This window comes from Schistocerca nitens, chromosome 1 (genome assembly GCF_023898315.1).
Source record: "Schistocerca nitens isolate TAMUIC-IGC-003100 chromosome 1, iqSchNite1.1, whole genome shotgun sequence".
Taxonomy (NCBI): domain Eukaryota; kingdom Metazoa; phylum Arthropoda; class Insecta; order Orthoptera; family Acrididae; genus Schistocerca; species Schistocerca nitens.
The window spans coordinates 434,814,819-434,822,392 of record NC_064614.1 but is presented as its reverse complement, the minus strand read 5'-3'; positions in this window follow the sequence as shown (position 1 = coordinate 434,822,392).

The following is a 7,574-nucleotide window of genomic DNA, read 5'->3' as shown; positions in this document are numbered from 1 at the left end:
TTTTCCTGCCATTTTTCCCCAGACCACCATGGGGCGACAGTGCCCTCTGGTGGCAGTACTGTGTACTAGGTCAATTGGACTCCAGTCCTCGTGGTGAACATACTGGATTGAGCTACTGCCTCATATTGTTTAAATGAGAACTGCATGCAAAATAAAGACTCATGTCTGTCCTATCCAACAACCCAGCATAGGCTGAGTACTTTTCCCACCAGTTCCAAGGGAGAGGTGGCAGTCAGATGACTTAGGTTAGTGGAGGTAGCCCAAGTGACCTACCTTCCCACCAAAATTTGAACTTCCCGCAAAGACATAACTGTGACATTGCAACATCTATCGCCACCGTCTTGGACCCGCCATCTTGAAAATTTGGCGACAGTGCAATGTGGGCCGTGCCCTCTTTGTCCTACTTTGTAACAGAGGCCATCAAACCTACAGTGTGACAATAATTGATCTAGAGGAAATAAAATCGTCAACTTATGTACGGTTGTGTTAGGCTGTTCAAACTGCGCGGTTGGTTGCCGGGCATGATGGGAATTAGCATGTGCATCAGCAGTGAAATCCGCTCTCATTAGGATGGGTTTGTCAACAAGCAAAATTGGCGCATGTGAGGAACTGATAACCCGCATTTTGCGATCGAGAAGTCTCTTCACCCTCAACAGGTGACTGAGTGTTGTGCAATGTCCAGTCATGGAGTAATCGGTGCAATATTCCTTGATCGTACCATGACTACCGAATGGTATGTGAAGGTTCTGGTAGATGATTTCACCCCATTATCGAAAGTGACCCAGATTTCGACAAGTTGTGGTTCATGCAAAACAGAACTCAACCCCATTGAAGCTGGAGAGTCACATCCTGGAGGAGAACTTTGGGGACCGCATTCTGGCTCTGTGGTACACAGAGGCCACTGATATGGGCCTCGAATGGCCGCCATATTTTCCGGATCTGAACACATGCGACTCCTTTTTGGAGGGCTATATTAAAGACAAGCTGTGCAGCAATAACCTGAAAGGTCATTTCTGAGCTGAAAGCAGCACTTCAGCATTGATGTTTCAGCACGTCAGTGGGTCATGTACAATTTAGCTATTCGTCTGCGCCACATCATCGCCAATGATGGCAGGCATATCGAACATGTCATAACCTAAATCCGAATTTTTGTAGTGATGCTTACATGTTGAACAAAGTGTGTGCACATCATTTACGTTTTTTTCATATAATTCAATTACAATCACCCTGTATATTCAGGATAGTGGAAATTAAATAGTTCTGTGGTGCCTCTCCTACTCCAATATGGTCAGTTTGACATCTAACCCCCTAAAACAAAACAAAAAAAAATATTAATACTGGGTGGGATTAATTGTGCATAGGAGAATAACACTCTTCTGAAAATTTTCAATCTTTATTATCTATTAGCTAGTAACTTTCTCTTCTGTGCGACATAAAATTAAATTCATAAAATTTAAAACCAGCAAAAACGAAAGACTATGAAGCCAGTACACATTTCTTCCATCCTTCAAATGGTTCAAATGGCTCTTAAGCACTATGGGACTTAACATCAGAGATTATTAGTCCTCTAGACTTAGAACTACTTAAATCTAACTAACCTTAGGACATCACACACATCCATCAGATTAGATTAGATTAGATTAGTTTTTCGTTCCATGGATCCATGCTGAGGAGATCCTCGTGGATGTGTAACATGTCAAAATTTTTTTAAGCTGAAATAACAATACTAATAGCATGAATATATACAATGCATCACTTGTTTCTATTTAAAAAATTCGTCAATGGCGTAAAAGGAGTTGGCCACTAGTAAGTCTTTCATGCTCCATTTAAACTGACAGGCTCCATTTAAACTGATCTTTATTTGTAACTAAATTTTTTATGTTTGCTGGCAAATTATTGAAGATGAGTGTTCCTGAGTAGTGGACCCCTTTTTTGAACTAAAGTAAGTGCTTTTAAGTCCTTGTGCAGATCATATTTGTTCATGGTGTTCTATGTATGAACTGAGCTGTTTGTCGGAAAAAGAGATATATTATTTAGGACAAATTTCATTAAGGAGTAAATATACTGAGAGGCAGTAGTTAGTATGCCCAGTTCTTTGAAGAGGTTTCTACAGGACGTCCGTGAATTTACTCCACAAATAATACGTATTACATGCTTTTGGACTCTGAAAACTGTTGTTTGACTTGAAGAATTACCCCAAAATATTATACCATATGACATTGTGGAATGAAAGTAGGCAAAGTGTGCAAGCTTTTTCATTTTTATGTCGCCTATGTCAGCTAACACTCGAATTGCAAATACAGATTTGTTAAGGCGTTTCTGCAGTTCTATGGTGTGCTCCTCCCAACTGAATTTATTATCAAGTTGTAATCCCAGGAATTTAAGACTGTTAACCTCTTCTATCTGTTCTTCTTCATACTTTGTGCATACGCTAGGTGGAAACCTCTTAGGTTCTGAATTGCATATAGTGAGTCTTTTCGAAGTTTGATGTCAATGAGTTGGCTTTAAACCATTTATTAATATCTATGAAAATATCATTAGCAGATCTTTCTAGAACTACACTCGATACACTATTTATTGCAATACTTGTGTCATCTGCAAACAAAACGAACTCTGCTTCTGGCAGTGTAACTGATGAGAGATCATTAATTTACAAAAGAAAAAGCAATGGCCCTAAGATGGATCTTCAATCCTTAGTCCCAGCTATCTTTAACAACTTTACACAGCGTGCTTTCTTTTCTGCGAAAGAATCTAACCTCATCAAGGTTCGTCAAACGTTTTGCTACATGAAAAATCAAAATGTCGTTATCTAATACTGAAAAAGCTGTTAATACGAATAGTACCCAAGAGTGGTGTGGTTTCTCATTCTGATTGCGTCTGATTGTCACTGTCTGCTAGATAAAACGAAACAGTCCTTTTTAATACTGCAGCAGTTGCAACACACGGCAAATAAGCGAGATTGTTTTGGCAATAATGGTCATTTTTATCTACCTCATTTACATAAATAACACGGCAGAATATAGTTCACGAAGTACCGATATAAAATGCCTGTTAGGCCTATTACAAGCAAAAAGTTTTACGTTAGGAAATAGTTTCACATTTCATTCATATGCTCCAGTTTCTCAAGCATGAGATCGTAAACTAGCGGTAGTAGTAGTAGTACGAAATTTTCATATAAATTTGGAATTGTCACATTCATCCATATAATTTGTGAGATGTCCTCGTTTCTTCTTCTTCTTCTTCCTCTTCTTCGCTCTAACAAACAATCTTGTCATCACCAATTCTGCCATTGTCAAAACTTACTCTCTTGTTAATATCACTAACCCCACCAGGATCACCAGTTCAGTTATCTCGCATTTATTCTCCGGTTAGGCGTTATTACGAGTTCATGTAACGCGTTCTCCACGCTATTCCGGAAATACAACCTAGCGGCTGTTAACCGGGGACTGTAGAACTGGGACTTTGTAGTACAGCGATCTGGCAAAAATTTTCTATCGAAATTTCATTTTCTTAGATACACCGAGAAGGTATTTTGTAATCTTTCGTACCTGTTATTCCTGTTAGTTGTTTATTTCCGCTCTGGTAGTCTGAATCTACGGATTTCGCTAATAATTATAATAGTGCTAATCATTTGCACACACAGTTAGCCAAACAAACAAACAGCGATTGGCATTCACATGTTCAGGTTTGTTGAACTCAGATCTTGTAGCTCCGTCCCGTTTTCTTTTCGGGAAAGTTCATTTTTTGATGCTATGGGGATTCCCCTAGCAGAGACGTCACTACACTATGCACGCATTCAAAAATCAACCTATGATTCGCTCAGAAAGCAACTCAGAATGTGTTCACAAATGTTCATAAACCAACAGGGATGCGTTTCAAAATCGTATGACTAATCGATCGACCAACGTGCGCTGGATGCTAGGAGCGTTGTGAAACAAGGTTTTTTGTCTTCAAGAATATGAATTTAGCGCCCCCTGAAATTGCCGCCATGGATAGATAGCATGGTTTGCCAACCCCCTAGATCTGGACCAGCGTTTGTCGCCATGTCAATCTGTAATCCCGCCGATTGTGCAGTGCGCATGGTTATTTCCTTCTTAAATGCAAAACAAGTTCGTCCTGCTGAAATACACCGGCAGCTTGCTAAATTTTATGGTGCATATGTAATAAATAATGGAAATGTGCGTAAATGGTGTAGAATGTTTAAGGGAGGATGTAACGGAAAATGTAGAAATTTATTTAAAAAAGTATTACAGCCATATTTATAAATGTACTAATATAAAATTTTGCATGTGTAAAGCAAAAGTGCTGTGTTTTAATGGAAAATATAATAAAATATGCAGGATTAATACTTTGCCAGAAATTTGAATTTTTATTGTCTTTTTTATAAATTGCCATTACTCAAATTCTAATCATGCAATTAAGCTGAAAATTTTATTGTAGTTTCCTGAGGAGGTTATAAGACCACTGAACTACAGTTATTAATTTATGGTACAAGCTGTATCATTAACAGAGTTATTAATTTTGCACATCCAAAATTAACTTCTTTTTCTTCATACAATCATCTAAAAATCAGAATGTAATTGCAGTATCTCGTATTTTTTAGTACCAGGGAGACAGCAACACGGTGGAAACTGTTCCTGATAATTTCATAGCATTAGCGCATTTACTTTTTGAGAAAAAGCTTCTAATAACGTAAAAAATGTAAAATAGAGAAAATGATGTTCTAAGATTTTCTTGTCATACTTCTACCTGTAATAAGCTTACCTCAATTTTAAAAATCCTCGATTCTGATACTCCTCATCCTCCAGGTTTTCTCTTCTCTTCTCTCCTCTTCGAATCTGCCTGGCCTGTATTTGCAGATAAGACACCGATCTGTTAGCCTTCTTGACACTGCTCCCGTCGATGGTGTAAAATGCTTTTGTTGTAAACACACCAGGATCTATACCAACTCTCTTCAGCACCAATTCTGCCATTATTTCCATTATTGTAACATAAAACTGCATCATAGACACCTATTTTGAGTACTTTGCATTTTGTGTCTTTCCATGAAGAAACTTCCTCAGTAAATCAGTGTTTGCAAGAAACCTGAATGTGGGCTTAATTGCATTGATAACAGGTTCTGGTAAAGAGTGTTTATGTGAATACGTCTGATTTCCGTTGTTGAACTTACACCAGTCGTCTTTTGGACACAGATTGATCATTGGTGTTTGGTCAGTGAATAGTCTGTGGAAAAAAGTTGCCCACACAGCACGCTTCATTGCCTCCAAATTATGTATGATTTTCCTGATAGCTCTCCCATAAAATAATTGAAGAGAATCAATTTCTTTTGGAGTAAGCCTTCCTTTTCCTCCTAGTGGTTTTCTATCCACAAGTACTTCGCATTTCTTCTCTTTCAGCCAGCGACGAAGGCTGCCACCAAGCCTCTTTTGGATGTGGCCAACACATTCCAACTTTTCTGTTGTATTTTACAGAATTTTATCTGTTACAGCTATGAACGAAGAGGAGTAACTGTCACCAAGGTATTTAGCATATCTAACACCATACTGGTCATCAGATCTGGAGAACATCGTCACAACTGCAGCAACCTCCATGCCCTCACTTGAGCGACTATAATTTAGAGGATTCTACTGCATGCAAGCAGTTTCCCAAATGTTGGAGAAGGTGGGACTGGTCGCCAGTGCAGAGTTAATCAATTTAACAATTTAAATGCATTTCTAAAGCTGATATCACGATAAAATTCACACACAACATAGATTAAACTGTGTAGATAAAAAAATGATGTTGTTGTTGTTGTGGTCTTCAGTCCTGAGACTGGTTTGATGCAGCTCTCCATGCTACTCTATCCTGTGCAAGCTTCTTCATCTCCCAGTACCTACTGCAACCTACATCCTTCTGAATCTGCTTAGTGTATTGATCTCTTGGTCTCCCTCTACGATTTTTACCCTCCACGCTGCCCTCCAATGCTAAATTTGTGATCCCTTGATGCCTCAAAACATGTCCTACCAACCGATCCCTTCTTCTAGTCAAGGTGTGCCACAAACTTCTCTTCTCCCCAATCCTATTCAATACCTCCTCATTAGTTACGTGATCTACCCACCTTATCTTCAGCATTCTTCTGTAGCAAAAAAAAAAAAAATGATATTTTTGAAAAATCGATTTTTTGGACCAAAATCCATTACATCCCCCCTTAATGAAGGAACCAGAAATGTTCATGGTGATGCATGATCTGGACAGCCTACTGAGATGAACGAAGATTTGACACAAAAGGCTGATGAGGCAATTCGCCAAAACAGGCACTTCACTATTGATGAGCTGCATCTGAAATTTCCACCCGTTTCAAAGTCAGTAGTTCATCACATTGTTACTGATAAAATCCACTAAAAAATGTGTTAGAGAGGTGGGTGCCGAAAATATTGACATAACAAGACAACACAAAAAAAGCGAATGGCCCATTCTTTGTCCACTTTGGGTCGATATTACAAGGTTAACGACCAGTTCATGAGTCACATTGTGACCGGTGGTGAAACGTGAATTCTGCACTACAATCTAGAGAATGAATGTCAGTCCAGTGAGTGGCATCATTCAAACTCTCCGAGGAAAAAAAAAAATCAAGAAAATTCAAACAAGAACCTTCAACACAGAAAATCATAGTCACGCATTTTGGTACCAGAAAAGCATTTGCCAAGAGGAAAGGCAACAGATGTTGATAGGTAATTGAAACATTATTAAAGCTTAGGTGTGGTATTCAGATTGCTGGCGGGGACTGCTCTCTAATATTGTCGCTCTGCTTCATGGCAACGCTCGGCCTCACATTATGGCAAGAACAAACACGCAACTAGACAAGTTTCATTGGGTATTACTGCATGTCCATCATACAGTCCTGACTTAGCACCAACCGACTTTAATCTGTTTCCAAAACTGAAGGAATTTCTTGGTGGAAAGCACTTGGAAAATGATGACGGCCAGGTGACAGACTTCTTTAATGCTGGGATTCAAACGCTGTTGCCACGGCTTGACAAATGTTTAAATGTTCATGGTGACTATGATGAATAGTGAAGAATGTGCATATTGTAGTTTGTGACACAAATAAGATCTTACTTTGAAAATGAACCTCGTATTTGTGGCTCTTTTATATCTGAGTAGCCTTCTGTCAAAGTAGACTTTGAGTTCTTTGTTGGGCAACTTGTTGTTTAGATGAAACATTGAAAATTCTGTCTTAGCTACAATGGGCTGCAACCTCAATTTAAAGAAATTTTAATAGTGAGACAACCTTCATGTCACCTAACATTGCAGGTCGCCTACATCAGGGGCAAGCATACGTTCCAAGGCAAACCTATTGCTCTCTTTAGATTGACAGGTCCTTAACCAATTGTTCTGCCAAGAGGATTATGACCCTCTGGGAATAATCTATCCTTTTGATTGATAGGTCCTTAACTTGTTGTTGCCCTCCCCCTCCCCCTTACTCTCCCCATCCTTCTGGAAAATTCTCCTCACCAATACAAGCATACTTTTGATATCAATTTGATAACTAATTAATTAAATCGATCAATTAAATATATTCGCCGTCTGGAAAG